Genomic DNA, 19211 nt, shown 5'->3' with positions numbered 1-19211 from the left:
TGCATTCAATTCTTTACTTAGTAAAAGTATCAAAAGTTAAAGTCCTCATTTGGCAGATTACATTTATCACATATACTATATGTTTTTTTTACTATTTTTTACTGGTGCATTATTGTGTAAGCAACATTTTATGTTATATATTATATTATATGTAGTGTTGGGTAGTTAATCTATAGAAATGCATCATATTTTATTAACTGTTAAAACCCATGTTTTACTGTCAAAATGTTAATTTGCAAGTTACTATAGCTGTCAAATAAATGTAATAGAGTGAAAAGTAGAATATTAGCATCTGTAATGTAGTGAAATAGAGGTATAAAGTAGCATAAAATTAATATACTCAAGCAAATCTAAATTTTACTTACAGTAAGTACAATACTTGAGTAAATGTACTCACAGTAGTTATTTTCCACCACTGCATAGTATGTAGTGTAGTGTAGTGTAGTGTGTTTACTATACCACTTTTTTTAATGGAGTCGTTGTTGCCAAGTTGGCAACTAATGGGAAACCAAATAAACAATATCAACAAACAATGTTAGTAAAAGATACCAAGAATCTATTAGTATATAGTATTCTATAACTGCAACTAACAATGATTTCCATTATTGATTCATTTGCTGAATACTTTGTCAATGAATATTTCGTCATTTGCTGTATAAGATGTCAGAAATGATTGAAAAGTGCTTATCAAAAGTTCCCACAACTCAAGCTGTATTCTTCAAATGACTTGTGTCTGACCAACAGTCCAGTGATCTGGTTGGTTTACATTGGTCTACAATGATTTAAAAAAACAAAGAAAAGCAGAAAATCTAGAGGCTAGAAACAACAATTCTTTTGGCATTTTTATTTGAAAAGTTGCATCTCTATTAAACTTAAAATTGTAGTCTGTAATCTAGGTCATGCTGTAATTTAATGGATTTCAAGTATTTTTTCTATTTTTTCTATTTTTTTCACAGACGATATGCATTGTTACACAAAAATACTAGAAAAGGAAAATAAAACACATTTTGAATAATTTTATTGTAACTCCAAATAACATAAAACAATCTGCATCCTAATTATTATCATACTTCCTGTTAAAGGTGTATCTTGTGAATCCTCCATCAGCTCAGACATCCCAGTAATCTGTATTATTTGGTGGATATTTAAAACATAAAAAATACATAATTTACAAGAAAAAAAAAACACCCATGCAGATATTGACTGATGTATTCTTGTTGTGGCACTGGTAGTATTGTACACTATAGAGGTGACTCCACTGCACAGCCCTAGAATAGAAAACTTAACTTAACAGACCTATGCATTAAACATATTGTAGAATACAGTGTAACATTCATCACTGTCAAGGAGAGAGTTTGTATAAATTTAAATGCACTGAAGCGTTCAGAGCATTTTTTTTTTCTCCTCTTCCTTTGTCTATGTGTGGGAGTGTATCACTATCAAGCTGCCTTATTTTTTTGTAACACCATTATATAAATATGAAGACTCCAATAACATGATCTTGTATTTAGCATGGGTCATATTCAAATTATTTAAAATAAGCTTAACTATCAGGGCAGGAATACTTTGTTTCAGTGTTTTGTGAAGTCAATTCAATAAAAACCCAAGAAAAAAGAATTGCATTGAGATTTGTGGGAATAGCTTGTTCAAAGATGTAGCCTAGTTTAAAACCAATCATGGCCCCAAGTGCAGAATGTATTGGGAACCAAGACATGGCTGTGTAAGTGCCTGACAGTTTTAACATTAAAATAAATTGCCTAACCTTTCCAACATCCAGTGACAAAAACAGGAAAAATGAAAGATAATGGGTTATTATTCACTGAGGGATCCTATACATAATAATGATATCATCAATAATGGTACACATGGGCTCGTACACCGGGACTCCTGTGGCTTGAAAAAAAAAAACATTTAATGGAATTACTTATTTCAAATCATCAGTACTAGTCCGGTCTTTAGCTATTCGAATGAAAAAGGGAGAAAGAGGTGTATAAAAAGAGAGAGGGAAAATATTTGTTGGGATGAAAAAAAAGGATAAAGTGTGTGAAACAGAGACGGAGAGGGACAAAGAGGCAGGAGAATGTAACACGTTAAAATTCTTTGAGGTCTGTTTCCAACCTTCAGCCATGAGTCAATTTGCCAAATAACACAAGCAGAACCACACAAAAGAGGCACATCAGTACCGGCTTAAAGTACATGGCAGTAAGTGGGCAATAGACTTACAAAGTATTGCAGCGCTCGCCTGACAAATGCAATAAACAGCATTATCCTTCAGAGGCGATGCTGGTGGTGGCGGCTGTGCTCCACGGCCCTGTGCCCACCTCCTCCACACTGTGGAGGCCAGGGACAACACACAACACTTGGGAGAGTCAAGGAGCAGTGGGGGTAGTGGCGCGTGGGGTGGAAGTGAGGGGGGGTGGGGTGGAGGGGGGTGTCTTATGGGTGGGGGGAGAAATAGGAGTTACTGGTAGACCGAGACTGGCACCGACATGTGGGGAGGTGTGTGTGAGGCAATCTACAGAACAAATGAGGGCACTATCGCCTGTCATATTTCACATTTTCTTCGTTCTAAATAAGACAAAGACCATGTGAGTCGGGTGAGCAGAAAGCTCTTAGGAGGCATAAACAGCTGGAGAATGCTGCACCTCCACTGCACTGTGACCCACACTGCAATAAATCTGTATGAAAGTGATTATGATGAGGCAAAGTGATCAAGCAAATGAAATATCTGGGCTTTAGCATATAACTCAGTGAGGTGAGATGAGCTTTATAGCCCTTGCTCTAGGAGAGCCATACCTTGCATGTCCTGGGCAATTTGATTCTGCTATTGCATGTTCTGCCTTTACTCTGAGAGGGTTTAGCAGTATCAGCGTTGCATGTTTGATAGCTTGCTTATGTTGTAGTTTGAATACTTGAAGACACTAGAAATAAAGTCTGGATTAATGTGTGTATCAGTGCTGGTTACATTCCTTACTTCTCGCAGAAAATGTCTCATGTTTTGTCTACATACAACTGCATGTTTTCAGACTGGCAAGTTAGTTACACAGCTCTAATTCACTGTTTCTTTTCCTGGATCAGGGCTGGCCGGAGTCATAAGCAGACTAAGCTTATAGGCCCTTTAGCCTATAAGCACCCAAAATTCAAAATGCAAACCCCCTGTGGGTTCCTCATTAAGTTTTTGGTTGTAATATAAGTACTTAAAGATATATTCTCTGATTTAGCTACATTGCAATTGAAAGCAGAATTGAGGATTAAGGTCAAATACAAAGTTTTGGGGATGCTAAAATGAATTTAAGGATTATAGTTAAAGGATTGTAACAAATTTATGTCTTATAACAAATAGCATATATTGTAGGTGCTAAATCAGATTTCAGAGGGGGGTCTATAAAAATATTTGATTTTAGTTGCAAATTTTGGGAAGCTAAGATATATCAAATGTGTTGAATGCTAAATCAAATTTTGGAATTTGGGATATTTTCCCACTTAATTTAGTATTATAAGATACACCAAATTGTTGGGGTGCTATACCGAATTTTGGAATTTTGGGGTGTTTATGCAATTTTTTTCAGTCATGACAAATTGAATCAAATAGTAGTTTTCTGTTGCTGAGTACAGTTGCACATTAGAGGATGAGGATGGGGGCCCCTTAAAAGTCCGGGGCCGGCCCTGGCCTGGATGCCGCTCTTGTTTGTCCAGAACACAGCGCAGCATCTTGGCTTTTTCCTCCAGGCAGTCACTCAGTCAGTCAGTGTCCCAGCTCTCTGTGCTGAGTCTATATAGTGATGATCTAGCAATGATAACTGGATCAATACATCCAGCCATGTGGACAGCCGGCTGGGAGCTGCATCAGTACTCTCACACAGGCGACCAAGTTGCAAACACCTCAGCCCCACACCAACCTCACCCCCACCTCCTCCCGTCAAGCATGTGAGCTTCACAACTCCTCTGACACACTTCATCTTATAATTTGATCAAGAAAATTGTCACATTAAGCAGATCTTATGGTCATAAATGAGAAATATGTGGATTTTATGAACTGTAAATGAGTGCCCCTTCATGGATGGCTATTTTAGTGTCAAAATATATTAAATACATAGGAAGGAAAGGCTGTACCTGATCACTGACTCTATATAGTCAGCACTCTAGTTGGTTGTTTGTCTTGTTACAGTTTAATTTACTTTGAAAAATCATATCAGATCTATATCTTCTTGACATGATATTTTAGAGTGACCAGCCAAGGAATAAACAAACATACAGTATATGAAAATTATTTTTTAACAAAATTCATAAAAATATGATCCTATATGTGTGTGCTGGGAATAAGTGTGAGGCGACAGCATGGGTAAAACCAATGAGATGTTACTTGTAGAGGAATGAAATTGGTTAATACAAAGGCATGTCGGTAATAACAATGTCCTTTCTCCGGTGACAAAGACAAAGTGCCTGCTTTTGGAGCGTACAAGCGCAAGAGACAAGTGATGGCTGAAGGTAGACTTTGGGAGAGCATTTGAATTTCATGTCCAAGAAGAGGCAGCCCATCATTAAAAAACCCTAATTTCTGTGTCAGGTAGAGTTACAGGTAATCGATCATCTTGTCACACCGATTTATTTTTTTCTGCCCGTTCAAAGTGAATTCTACTTCTTTCCAATTAAACTTGTTGCTGAAAAAAGAAAATGTCTCTGGCTATTAAAGGCACATTTTGCCATGTTAGGTCTTTTTCCACCAAAGGTAATTTCTGAACATTTGGAAGAAAGGAGCCCATGGGAGACTGTGGCTTCCAGGCAATTCTTCATGTAGAGCTGATCTGAACAAAGCAAATCTCTTGAGGTTAGCGTTGGACATCTATTAATGTCTGTGCATAGTCTTAAATCATTTATTTAGATCTATTTAACTTGATCTTGAACAACATAAGAATACCACTATTGGTTTATCATTTCATTTGCTAGTTGCACTGATGTCACTTGCATGTCACAGTCTAGATGTTACGTTTGTAGTTATGTGCGGCACATAAGATGTTACAATGAATTCTCAAGTTTAAATGTCTATACTGTATTTGAAAAGGTTAAAATAATGAACAAATACAGCATTTCATTAATTATGATTAATTATTAGTTGTTAGCTCACAACAGTAGGAAACTAAGAAGACTTCTCCTTTGTTAAATGATGCAGCTGCTGCAAGTGCAAAAATACATAAAGTGTATAAATACATTTTATGCAATTCCAGTTTATTAGTCTACACAGGACAGGGCAGCAGCAGGTTTTCACCAACGGACTGATAGATGCTTTGGGTCTTAAGAGGGGCTTATTTTGGGGAGGGTTCCCCTACTCTGACAGCTTCACTCAACCTGACACTCCTGAATGGCAGCTGTGGGTCTGACGGTGTATGCCACAAAGGCATTGGGATATGTCTGCATAAAAGCCATTTATTGGTACATTTCTAAATGTTAACGGTTGTCAGCTTCAATTTCTTTAAAGACCCTCGGCTCACCTGGGGGATAAAATGCCTATGTAGTTCTAGGGGAATACTCCTCTGTCCCTGACAGACAATGACAAAAATGCCACCGCTTGTGGCCTCTGCCACTAGCAGTGAGGTTTCACATGGGAGCGAGTGCTCCTTTGTCCCTGGGTCTAATTTATTTATGTGGCTAATCTTCAAGGGGTGGAGCGGCCATGCTCAGAGGTGTGTCATTTTACAGGGGGGACCCACTGGAAGGATCAGTGACCTTGCCGAGACATTGCCATAAACACGTGATTCATTTCAATTAGCACATATGTATGCAACAGCAATGTGAAAAAGTTCATGTTGCACTATCAAACACTTAATTCAACTACTGCCCATCATTTACAATTGTACTCAGGAGATTCTTAGCGGAGAAGTTAATCAAATGTCTTGAAATAGTTAATAAAAATACGAGGGGTCACTAAACAGATTTAAAGTTGAGTCTTTCTTTGAAAGTTGTAGTCTGGTTTAACATGGCATGAGAGCTGCATCGCAGGGTTCACATAAGATTCAGTGTCAGAGCCGAGACTGCATTCATCCTTACCCAACAGCATTTATTTGGACAGAGGTGCTATGGCAGCAGAAAAAGAGTGGAGGAGATGGAGCCTTGATTAGCAGCAGCCTTCCCAGCATGCTCTACTATGACAAATGACTGACTTCGAACAATATCTAAGGCGATCAGGATAAAGTACCAACCATTTCAAGGCTCAGCAAAATTCTAATTCTAATTAGACTTTGCACCACACACCAAATAAAAATTGTTCCCATGGCATTTTGGCCTATCAACTGTTTCTCCGATCGCTGAAACAAAACGAATAAAGAAATGATTAAAGTGATAACAAAGGCATAAAATTTAAATTATTGAGGCACCACATCTGGGATCTGTATGTCACTGCGCTGCCATTTTTACCCTCTCGTTCAGCACTCCATTCTTTCTGCATGAGAGAAACTGCAAAACAGAGGGAAGCAAGGAAAAGGAGAGAAAGAGCAGGAAGAAATTGTAACATTAAAAGGTAGAAAGCGAGAACGCAAATAGGCCTTCAGTTTTAGCGTTATTAATGACTCTTCAAAAATCTCCGACTTTTCCAATCTCTCAGAGAAGCGCATGAAGGAGTCTGCAGATGAAGCTGACCTTCAAAATGTTCTTTGGTCTTTAGTTAAGAAATTCACTCGCCATTATGGCATCATTAAGGAAACAAGGATAAAATTACTCCATGGTTAATGGCCTATAGGATCCCCCACCAAAATTTGTTTCAGATCTAATAAAACTGTGCTTAACACACTCGAATGAATTATGAGGACTGTTATGCAGGGTATTAAAATGTGGAAAATAGATTTTCGAGAGCTTGGAGGACTGGACCTTTGAAATCAGATAGTAGAATGGGATTTTCTGGGCAATAAATTCCACCATGTCTCAATTTAATTTCTTTCAGCTCTTAAGTCTGAAGGTATGATTTATTGCATGGTTTTGATCATCTTTAAAATACACTGTTCTTCAGAGTAGCCAACTCTGCTTTCCCCCAAGATGAACAAACACAAGTCAGATACATGATGTACTCCACATACATGAACACATAAAATAGCTTGTTTTTACACATTGTTTTGCTTACAGAACTACATTAGGAAAAAGGGTGTGTAATTAACAAGATGTGCTATTTGAGGTAATAACTTAATATTAAGACCTTTATTAAATTGAGGTATGCATTTACATTTGCTTAACATGCTATTTAGAGAAAGGATGCCGAGTTGGTTATTAGCATATCGCATCAGAGGGTAGAGAAAACAGGCAGAGAGCTGTTATGGAGAAAAATGAAGCTGCAGGCTATTGAGGCTCTTCATTGTCTCATATACAACGGCATCGCAAACCTGCAGAACTGTCTCATTTCCACCACTTATTACCTGCTATTGTAATCCAGACCTTGATGCCGTCCAGAAATACAGACTTATTATAAAGAGGGGGAAAAGTTAGCCCAAGATGGTGCCACAGAGAGGTGGTTTGTGTGGTAATGGCATTTGCTCTCTTTAAACTTTAATCTTTCCTATTAATTCCCTGCAACTGGAGAATGTACGAGAGTTAATGTTCCATGAACGTGTTTCTCACTCCGCAATCTCTTCAAGCTAATTACCTTCAGGTGCTAAATGGTGGGAAATTGCCATCCATTTGGATGAGAAAAATTTCACCTCCTGCTCCCTAGTGAAACATTTTTTTGCCGGGCACATTAAGGAAAAAAAGGGGAAAAGAGGCTGGCCTCCACCAAGGTAAACAGTGGTCATAAAAGTACCTCTTCCTGTTTTTTTTTCTGCCCTCCTACATGAAACAGGAAACCATACTCCCTCTCTCCCACCACATTGCTTACCGGCGGAGGTCAGGTAGAGGTCAACAGGTGCTCCTCTTGACAAGGGGAATGCAGAACAGATGTTTGATTGGCATGAATCATCTAAACTGCCCATTAGAAACTTATGATGTGAAAGGATAGGACTCTGGGTGCTAGGACACTTTTTAATTATACGTCCAAACAGAAAGGAGATCTTGAAGTTGCAGCATTTTCGATTAGACTCCAATGGTGGGATCCACTGCAGCCGTTCAGGCAAGAATTGTACTACTTCACCTGTAAAATCTCTTAGAAGTTTTTTTTTGTTTTTATTTAACTTTAACATACATTTATAGGCAATTTCCTGGGCCTTAATTTACATAGTTTCACTATCATTCCTATCTTTAATTACACCATTTTACTGTCTTGAACAGCTTAATTATTAAGGTGCAGGTATGTGGTAACATGGACTTAACTCTGCAACTAAGTGCAGAGGGCAGCCACACAAGCACTTAAACATGTTACTGATTGTAAAGCCACTAATTAGAAAGTGAAAACAAGGTGACTGTACCTGAAATGTGTGTCACACAGTAACTCTCCCTTGCATTTTAAACCTTTGTGCAACTATTGTACTAACTACATTCTGTCAAAGTTGAACACAGAAGTAGGTTAGCAATTAAACTGACATTAAAAACACATAGTTTGGACAATAATTTTAACGTTGCAACTTGGTTTGCACTTATACAATATAATTAAATTTGGTGCCAATTGTGTGTGTATTTACCCTGTGTACACTGCTATAAAGAGTGTTTTGTAGTGTTTCCATCATACAAGAAAAAAGTTGGTTAGCACCAATACAAATAGTAGCTAAAACTATGACAGTAGTTTTTGGTGGTTAAAAAAAAATGTTGAAAGGTATTTTTAAAAAATAGACTTTTCCTTTTACTATAACTGTATATTTAGATATATATTACAGTATAGTAGTAATAGTATATTACAAGTTCTAGTTAATTGTTTCCATGCTGCTAATGATGAATCTAACCACTTTGGGAGCCTTAAACAGTGAGTCCATCCAACTGTATTCAGCCCCCTGTGAACTCCATATGAAACCCTCACAGTGCAGTTCAGCGGGTTCTCAGAAAGAGTCAGGAAGATGCATCATATGAGGGGAGTAAAAAGGCCAGCTGGGATGGGTGGGCCACATTGTGATCACTCACCTTCATCCCTGATTTGTAGTCATTATCCCTACCAGCGTTTGAAGATCAAAAACAAGGACAGGGAGAGTGATGGGGGACAGAGAGAGGCAGCCGGAGAAAGAGAATGGGGGAAATGAGTGAAGGAGGGAGGGACAAAGAGACGGCTGGATGTGTGTGTGTGTGCGTCTGTCCCAGTGACTGCCATTTGCCCCTGTTTGGTGGATATTGCAGTGTAGATGGCAGCGATGTTGGGGTGAGTGGGTGGGGTTGGGAGGAGGGTGGATAAGGGTGATAGCACCTTAAAACCAACCAAGCTGCAAAAGCAATGAATATTAAATTCACGCCTAAATAGCTGGGTCTATGTGAAGCATTACTGTATTATAATTTTAGATTTGTCACCGATGGGATGCAGGTTTGACTTGGAACAACAAGGCACGTCAGAGCAATCTTTACTCCTCTGATAACAGCAGAGCTGCAAATTGATAATCTTATCATAAATTATTATGAATTTGGCTTTTGGTGGTTGTGCAATAAGACAAATGCAAATAAAAATGTGTTGTAGTTGTGCTGGGAAGTGTGATAAGGTAAGACAGTAAAAATAGGAACATATAACAATTAGAGGGACGTATAATATTCTCTTTACCCATCCATGTCTCAGGCAGTGCGTACATGTTGAAGGACTCCCATCAGGCCATTGTATAAATTAGCCAAACCCTTACTGTGCTGAAATCTATCCCCAACTGTTTGAGTGAGAAAGCAGAGATTTTTCCCTCCTTTTTTAGATTTAATTATCTTTTGTTGTTCTTTTTATCTACCTTCAAGGATTGTCCTCAGTGGGGGGTTAAAAGAATGGGAAGTGAAAAAGACGAGGGGGGTGTCTGATAGCGAGCGCTGGGTATGTAGGGCTAGTTTGTCCTCTGTTTGATCTGATTCCTTACAATGACACAGCAGGAAATTAAATATGAAACCGAATTTAAACCACTGCTTAATGAACAACAGGGAAACTAAGTTGGCTACATTCCCAATTAAGTGAAAGTCTTTAACTTCAACTCAGAGCGTTATCTCTTTAGTTCGGCTTAGTCTGATGTAATTTTTGCTCCATTTAGACACAACATTTAGGGAAGTGTTTGATGATTTGTAATAAAATCCTAATTTCAAACCATTTATCTTGCAAATATATCCTGAATCAGTGCACAGAACATAAAATCTACTTTGACTTTTGCAGGTTTGAAGTGTAAATTCCAGCAGTTTAATTACTCACTTCATTTTTTGTGTGATGTATTGGAGGTGAGTTATCCACAGTGGCAAGCCTTCCCACATATTGATTTAATAGACCTTCTGAAAGAGCTTAGCTTTTCTCCTCTGAGAGAAACAACACATGTAGAACATTAGCTGAATTGATGTTGTTAAATAATTTAGTATCAACCTATACTGTATGTGCAGTCATTCAAGTGAAGGCTGAGGTACAGTACAGAAATAAAGGATTGTTATTGGCTGTTCCGTTTGTTTCTTTTCTCTGGTTTGTTGTTCTGTGCTTCTGTTATTTCAGCTATTTAGAAAATATTGCAACCACCCAAAATATTTAGCTATAGTTGAGTATTTAATAGCTTTTTTACATAATTAACATTTACAAAAAATATATGTGTAAGACATTAGGAGTACACAGGGTTAAATGACATGAAGGGAAAAGCCAAATTATAACAAAAACTAATCATATGAACAGTCAAACACTGCAAAGTTGCATATATCATTTTTCTTCCCCTTTCTATCAGCAACAACGTCACTCTACCTGTAAACAAATCAGCAGATTGTTTTACTTCTGACAGGTGGAAATAAGGGGAATCATTTCAAACTGAAAGAATACTGAACGCAACAAAAACACTGTGGAATGATGCCTTTGGCAGGTGGAACTGCTCCCCTGCCAAACTGTCACCATTTAGGCCCCGATAACGCAGGTAATTGCATTTCCAGAAGAGCAGGAGCAGATGAAACATGCTGTGGACAGATACTGCTGGCACACTGGCCCCTTCTGTTGGAAAATTTCATTTTTCCACAAGGAAGCCATGAATGCTAAGGCTGAATCCAAATCCGTTTTTCCGCACTTTATCAGTGTGTGGCCCACCAAGTGGGGAGATGGAGGTAATTCATTCAGCTGAGACTCACCACCCTAATCCAATTTCCAGCCTCCCCCAGCAAGAGATAATTACAAGTATTAAAGCTGTTAGGACAGGGGGGAAAGGGCCCTCTCTCTGAAACTCTGCTGCAGGCCCTGGAAATATCGACTGAGCAGGGGGATTTCTGCTGGGAGAACTCAAGCTAAGGTATTGTTCAAAACTAAGAAAGTGTGTTAACTAATGAGGCAAAGGGAATCTCAAGGTATAAAAGGACACCCATAGCCACATGTCATAACAGACCCCAGGACTTTTTTTCCTCTTTTTCCTCATGCATCACTTAAGCCTGCACGAACAATTGGTCATTTCATGTGTAAAGACAAGTAGGGGTTCCTGCACAATCAGTATGCATATAATAGTCCTTGGAATGTCCCATCGCTTTTAACTCCATATGAACTTAAGGATCTGATGTACAGCACTTCAGTATCACTGTTCTTATGAAATACTCAAACATGTGACACTTAAGTAGTCATTTAAATCCCAACAATGCTTCTAAAACTACCGATATACTCTGCATACCCCGTAGTTTATCATAATATCCTCTTCTTTGGGGTGAAAAAATCTTACTTTTCACTGTTTATCCTTGTGTCACCCACTCCAACATTGCCGCCGCCTACACCTCAACCAGTGGTAAAGTATACCTTTTAATGTCTTTGAAGCCACAATGGAGGACTGACGTTGGAGCAGCACAGAGGGTTTCTTTTTTTCCACTGCTTAAACTCTAACTCCTCAAGGAGCGGAAGCTGCAAAAAGCTCTAATTAACGGAAGCAGAGACGCTCCTGCGATCTCCCATTCAGCGCTCCACAATAGACAAACCCGTGAAGCAGAACCAGGAATGGAATATTGAAGGAATGAATGGGAATGCACCCAAATAAGAGACCCAACATCACCCCTGTCCACTCTTAGTCCCTGCTCTTTATTGTGCATCTTTGTTGAAGAGGGTCTGCCACAGGAGTCCCATTCTCTATCAATTACTGAAGATCAAAGAGGCACAGAATAGAATAGAAATGCATTATTGAGTTTTTACATATAATCAGAGATTACTTCTCTATGAAAATATGTTTAGTCACAAACAAATAATACTACCTAGTTCCACCTAGAGCTTTTTTAAAAGCGATGGCTATTAAAGCGATTAATAAAACCCAATACTGTCAAAGAAAGCACTCAATGGCCAAAGCTGCACAATCTTCAAAATGTGTTATTTTGCTATTAGAAAATGTTTAGAGATTTTTATTCTGCATCTTGATCCATATCTACATCAAAATACATAGTGATGAAAAACAATAGACTTCATCTGCAACATTTTATTCAATCAATTAGGTGCAGTGGAACGTCAGAAAATAGCCAAAATGTTCAAAATGTTACATTTCATGGTCTTGAAAAATACTTTAATCACTGCCTAGATCTGCACTTTGTCTGTACTTTTGTCTTTGGTGAAGACGTGAAGGTGTATTATCTTATATTCCATACAACTGAAATGTTTTTACTTTACTTTAATGTACAACATTGTTCCGTAATTTTAGGTGTGATAATGTAACTGATTCCAATTACATTAGGTAAAACAAATCAACTATTCAGTAACTCACATGTTAGAGACTTCCCACAGCACCATGCATATTCATACCAGCCATTTTAGAGAAGTGCTAATCCAATTAATGAGACTCAAACTGCTCCTTTGCTATTGCTATTTAGGTATGTTCAGGCTTCAAGATGAGTCCATTATCCCTGTTTGATTGTTGTGGTAATTCAAAGGAAAGAGATCAAAGTGTTTCTGCAACAGGTTCCATCAAAATATATGAAAGGAAATAAATGTTCCCTTCAAAATAGTTTAATTGTGCTCTGACCTGGTTTTAATCGAAGAAATAACCTTCCTCTGCATTCCAGAGTTTTAACTCATTTTCCCCCCCAAGAATAAACAATAAATGCTTCACAGTCATTGACAAATGTTGTTTCAAAAAGTTAATAACAAGTAAGTCAGGGAGCTGCAATAAACTGTTTGTGAGATAAATGGTTGCATATTATGTTCAGGTGTAATTCAGTTGAAGGATGATCCTGCAGAAAACAGTGCTTGCCATTTGAATAAATTGCGTATTGCTAATTAGCCCTTTTATTTAAAGTAAACCTGAAGAGGGTCTAAATATGGTAAATGTATGTTGTCGCTTAAATAGCCACACTGCTCATTTTATTTGAAATACTGACATTCCTATTCTTTACCCAGAATGTTTACTGTACTATTGTTTGCAGGCTTTATTTCCTTGAAATATTACATATCCTTGGTGCAGGAGGGAAACTGCACAGAGTCTTGTGTGAAGTTTTTAATATGTCACAGGCATAGTGCTGTTTGGAAATGCAGTGTATTTTACTCAGCCCCCAATAATCTATTCTGTTCAGCCAGGCGCATACATTGACAAATGTTTCCAGCATTAGGTATTTACCTAGTGGAATGTAATGGATGTAAAGAGTTTGAAAATGCCTGGCGCACTAACAGCATGGGCAGTAGCAAGACTATCTAGACTGAGGAGAAAATACACTATTCAAAACAGAATCAATGGTTCTGAAGGATGGTACATTTGGAGTGTGTGCTTGTGTGTGTGGGTGTGGATGGTCATGAGCGTGCATGCATGTGTTTGTGTTTAGCTCTGTCTGTATGTATGTGTGTATATCTGTTTGTGCTCTAAAGCGCTGACTGCAAACTTACCATAAGTCACTCTAGACACAGTAATAGTTTCAGCAAAATCCATGCAATGGAAATGTAAATATTTCTCCTTATGCAAAGACAATATAGAGGCATTAAGTGTCACAAAGTGTTCTGTCTGAAAGAATGAATGTGTACCGCCACCCAAGAGTTTAGTGGTGAGAAGTTGAGGATAGAATAGTAGTCTGCAGGGCGACAGCCATGATTTTTTAGAGGTACTGAGGTAATACAAAAACCCACAATTTTAATAGTAATATTTAAACATACTGTTAAAACATATTTAGAATATATTTAAGAAGAAAAATACCATCTTTGATGTCCAGTAAAAGTCCGTGTCTCTAATTTAAGTGATTTTCATGTTTTCAGATAAATTGATGGATTATATGAACCTCTGTGGGTTGAGAAAAAAATTCCTACCTCCTAGCCCTTTAAAAGCATTTTAAAATGCACCAGATTTCTCAAAAATGTATTGTCTTCAAGCTTTGTTTTATAATCTTCAAGGCTTTCATTCAAAGACATGCATCTTCAGATTGTCAAAATTGAGAGTAAAAATACTAAAGACTTAAATTTATTATACTAAGGACTGAATTTTTCAATACCAGAGCAAACAAATGAAACACTTCCGATACTAAAACGATATATTTTTAAAATAAAATTAGACCAATTATAACTGGGAAATAACAGATCAAAGAATATGTAAACAAGACTAAAGTCTGACAATATGATGTCAACTTTCATTACATTGCGGTTTTCAATTCTCAGCGCTACATTTGGGTTGGTACTCAAAAAGCATTGATGTTCAGTCTTTATCCTGAAGTCGGAGAAGTGAGAGTTTCTGCTGCGACAGAAGTCTGTTTCGGGACAGTTTGAAGGGGCCGATCCCCAGTTCAGCTTGGATTCTCTTCTCCTCATCTGTTGGCTGATCTTTTTCTCCCTCTCTACTTTTCAGCCCTATAGAGGCCCAAACCAGCCATCTCATTCATTACATGCACCATGCATCCTGTCAGACGTACAGGCGGGCAGGACACTTTCACACAAAAAGGGGTAAGCTAATTTAAAGTACAAACATTTTCTATGTCTACTCGAAGTAATACTAACACTGTACTTACCTAAATAGAATTAATGTGCTTTGCTTTAAATGGAAAAACTTGGAATTACTGTACATATAAAGTACTTTTCAGTGACTTTAGACCAGTCTGTAAAGTTCACTTTTAAATTGTTTTGGGAATAATAAGATTGTAAATGAAAAAAAAAAAAAAATCAAATGAAGAAACAACTCAACCCCATCAAATTTATGCTGGTGCTGGTAGCCTTGGAACTCTTAACTAGTTGAAGGAGGAGGACCGCTCAAGTCTGTGTGCGGTCTTTCAACTAATGAAAAAAAATCAAACATGTGGTTAGGTTGAAGAAAAGGCAGGTCTGACACATCAAAAGTCCCATATATCTTTTAGAAATGGGATTTATAATCCAGCCTACAACAGGAGGGCTTCTGTGATGTGCAGTCAATATATGGGTGGCACTCCCCATAAAGGCCTTGGCCTTCTTTCTGTGTTTGATTTATTGTCACAGCAGCTCAGCAGACGGCCTCATGAAACCTTTGTCAGTCCACTAATGACACTGTTTTTGTTATTTGAATCATCAATTTTTTTCTCTTTTGCTTATATACCGTTCTTCAACTCTTTTGCTCTATATTCCTTCACCAAAGAAGTCATTATTTCTACTTCAAGAAACAGCAATATAATATTTTTTAAACTGGAGATAGTAGATTACAAGGCACAGCCATTTATTCAGTGTGCAAATAGTATCTTTTATTCCATATTTTATGATTATATAAATCACAAATTGAGTTGTTCTGTTGTGGGAGGTCTTGGCTCTCTGAATAGAAAGGAATTACTAAGGAATTAATTAGTGTTTTTTGAAGACATTAAGCAATCACCTCTTTGAAACTGTAAATTAAGTTCAATGTACAAGATGAAATTGTCGGTTTGACATGCTGCCGGATATAATTCATCCCAGAATCTTGAGGAAATAGACAGCAATATTTCCATTTAACAATTATACAACTATTCTATTGTAGGTAGTGCAGGTCTAAGGTTGTGGTTTACTTTATGTACATTTTTATTTTACATAGACAAATCCTACACATCCTTTGTGCTGTCTTAAACATCTGCTCTTTGTACTTTTTGTTTCATTACAGTACAATAAGCTTGTGTTTGTCTGTTCAGCATAATGGGTTGAAGTTTGTTTTGCATATGTCAATTGAATTACATTACGTTTTCCGTATTTATTCACTTACTTTTTACTATTTGTGTATTTCTTTATTTTTAGGGGCATAATTGGCTGTTATATGAAACTGAGCTTTTCCAAAATCCCCTTGTAATTTGAGCTCAGTGTTGCTCCAGACGAATTAAGTGCAAGTTAATGATTAAGCTATGAATCTATCAGACTCTCGGTATGGGAAAGTTTTAGGGAGGAACAGCTTGTCCCGGCTCAACAGTCATTAAAACGTGCTGACAGCGATGGGAGAACAAGTTCCCGCTTTGATCCGATGACAGACCTGAGCTCAGCCTAACGTCATCCTCCCGCTCTGCCTCTGCTCTCTCACCTTTATTAACTCTGAGGTTGAGCCAACAACACCCTCCACTCAAAATCTGGCAAAAACACACTTATGATACTCATAATCCACCAAGAGTGCACTTAAGAGCTGTGTTTCTTTGTTTTTCCTTCCTATACAATTTAGTTTGGGTCACAGATTAGCAAAATAGAAAGTAAAAATTTATAGATTCGATTTTCTCTCTCTCCATATGTCTTAATTTTAATAGTATCCATTGAGATGTTTTTATTTAGTGTTTGACATCCAACAATAATTCTCATGAATGTCTTTCTGTGCTGATATTCTTGGCAATCTCACAGTGATCTCTTCTTATATTCTTATTATCTAATATAGCATGTTTTAACATTTGCATTAATATTCAAACTGCAGTTGATTCATTAATCTTATTTTGATTATAAATCGAATATCTACATGAAACAAGCTTTTACCAGTATTTAAATCTACCGTTTGTAGCTATCAAGTCTAACAAAGACAGAGACATGAAAAGAAAGAAAGAAGTTTTTACGTAAATGTTTGTTTGTTTTCTTTGTAAGAGCAAACTTTATTTATTTCTTTTGGAAGGATTTATCAGCAGCCTGAGTCCTGTCATGACTTGAGGCTCAGCTGTAGTTTTCAGTGGTCTAAGTTAGCCATAAGCAGCTGCACTGGACTAGAAATGAAGGTCTTCTGCTGCCCCCCAGGGGTTTATGGAGGAGATCACAGACAGCTCTCTGCTTCATACAAGATTCATTTGAGGTGATACAGCTTAAATACTGTATATGTACAGTATACAGTCATGCTTGGGGAACAGATCTCACGACAGTTTGGTGTAAATTGTGAGCTTTTATATGAACATCATGCTCAAAACAAAGTAAAAGTAATTGCAAGTACTGTACTTCATTTTTTTCTTGCATTATCTGTGAAAATACACATTACATTTAATTCCACTGTAGTTGTCATGGCTGCACAGTTAGTATGCTATGTTTACACTTTTACATCTATATTTTTTATTCCTACTGATTGTTACAATGTAAATAATGCACATAATGCAGTGGTATCTTGGTGTTTTCTTGAGGCTGCTATGAAGGAGAGGTATTTAAATCACAATTAGAACCTCTGTGTAATACCATAAAAACGATCATGGCCTCTATTAGTGTGTAAATATTTACTGCGGCAGCAGAAAATGAGTCCTTAACAACAAACCATTTGTAACGACGTCTTATTGAATCACAGTATGGAGCTTCAATTCAATGTAAAAAGACGAAACGCTGAAGTGCATTAGGACACACAAATGCTCAAAACATCTGTTTCCTTTGTGTTACAGAGGATATCGCTTTGTAGCAAGCAATATGTGCCATCAGTGACTGGTGGAATAATATTTGTGTTCACCCCTCAAACAGACACACTGTCACAGAAGCACTTGTCTACATTTTGTAGTTGCTCGAGGAAAATAATTGCCTTATCTGCAACTGTCAAAATGATGAATGCCCTGGAGAGCACCGAGAATTGACTGATGGAATTGGGGGAAAATCTAATCCCTGATCTGAACACTTTGTATAATACATTAACCCCTCTGGTACAATAGGCTGCACAGAAACAGATTTGTATAGACTTGTAGAAATAAATTCAACAGAGGCTGAAGGATCGATAAACATCAGGAGTTATGGCCTCGTCTGTACTGAGTCAAACAGAGCGGCATGAAAACATTTATTGAGATGTATGCAGGAGTCGCCAGGAGTTAAGTGAAAGAACAGCTGCAAAAAATATGATATAATGCAAAAATACTGTATATGCATTATCTGCCATACATGCATCTATAATTGATATAAATAAAAAATAGAGCATTTTTTTAATCCCTAAGGGAAATTGTGATGTCACATAAATTACGAAAACAAATGAGGTAAACAGGCAAAATACAACTGGAAAGCCAGATAATAAAAAACAATGACTAAAACAGAATAAAATGGAATGAATAAAGAAAGTTGAGAAAACTGAGGTGCATACATTGACAAAATGTTTCCAGCATCAGGTATTTATCTAGTGTGGAAGGTAATGGATGTAAAGAAAATGCCTGGCGCAATAACAGCATGGACAGCAGCAAGACTATCTAGACGACTAGAGGAGAAAATACACTGTTCAAAACCATTTTAAGCAGCTAGGTCACATAAATTACGAAAACAAATGAGCTATACAGGTGAAATACAACTGAAAAGCCAAATAATATATAATAACTAAAATAGAATAAAACAGAATGAATAAAAAAAGTTGAGAAAACTGAGAAATAAATGAATTTTCTCATAATTCTTTGCTATCAGCAGCAAAGATACACGCTTAAGTAATACATGTAGGGCTGATCAATATGGTTATATCATATATATGCATAATCTGCTGTGGCAATTATATGCAAAATTGTATATAAAATCTACTTAATGTGCTCCACTATGATCTACTACATCGGACAAAATTATTGTTATTATTATTATTGTTATTATTTCATTAATATGAAACAAAACTTCAATAATTCAGTTTTTTTTTTTTAATTTTTAAGTACATTTTGCTTGGAATTAATAGAACTCTGTCAAACAGTATGCTCAAATCCTCCTGCTACCCTGCTCCTGCTGATTCCCGTCAAAGTCTTGAAACAATAATCACCCTGGCACGAATATGTGTATTGTAGAAATGAGGAAACTGTCACTAATAAGCAACACAAAGTTTATATTTTACCCCACATTGAAGAACTAC

General features: G+C 37.2%; 1 protein-coding gene across 4 annotated transcripts in view; it reads left to right on the top strand.

Annotated features, from left to right (window-relative positions):
• Positions 1–19211, top strand: part of LOC137172648 (cadherin-related family member 1) — a 104956-nt gene that overhangs the window by 37563 nt on the left and 48182 nt on the right. For all 4 annotated transcript variants that reach the window (XM_067577172.1, XM_067577171.1, XM_067577170.1 and 1 more), the window contains one exon: positions 14826–14920. The gene's annotated coding sequence lies outside the window, so the exon portion shown is untranslated. The remainder of the gene's footprint in view (positions 1–14825; positions 14921–19211) is intronic.

Source organism: Thunnus thynnus, chromosome 20, assembly GCF_963924715.1.
Source record: "Thunnus thynnus chromosome 20, fThuThy2.1, whole genome shotgun sequence".
NCBI classification, from domain to species: domain Eukaryota; kingdom Metazoa; phylum Chordata; class Actinopteri; order Scombriformes; family Scombridae; genus Thunnus; species Thunnus thynnus.
The sequence above is the reverse complement of the archived record's forward strand: the minus strand, read 5'-3'. Positions and strand labels throughout refer to the sequence as shown.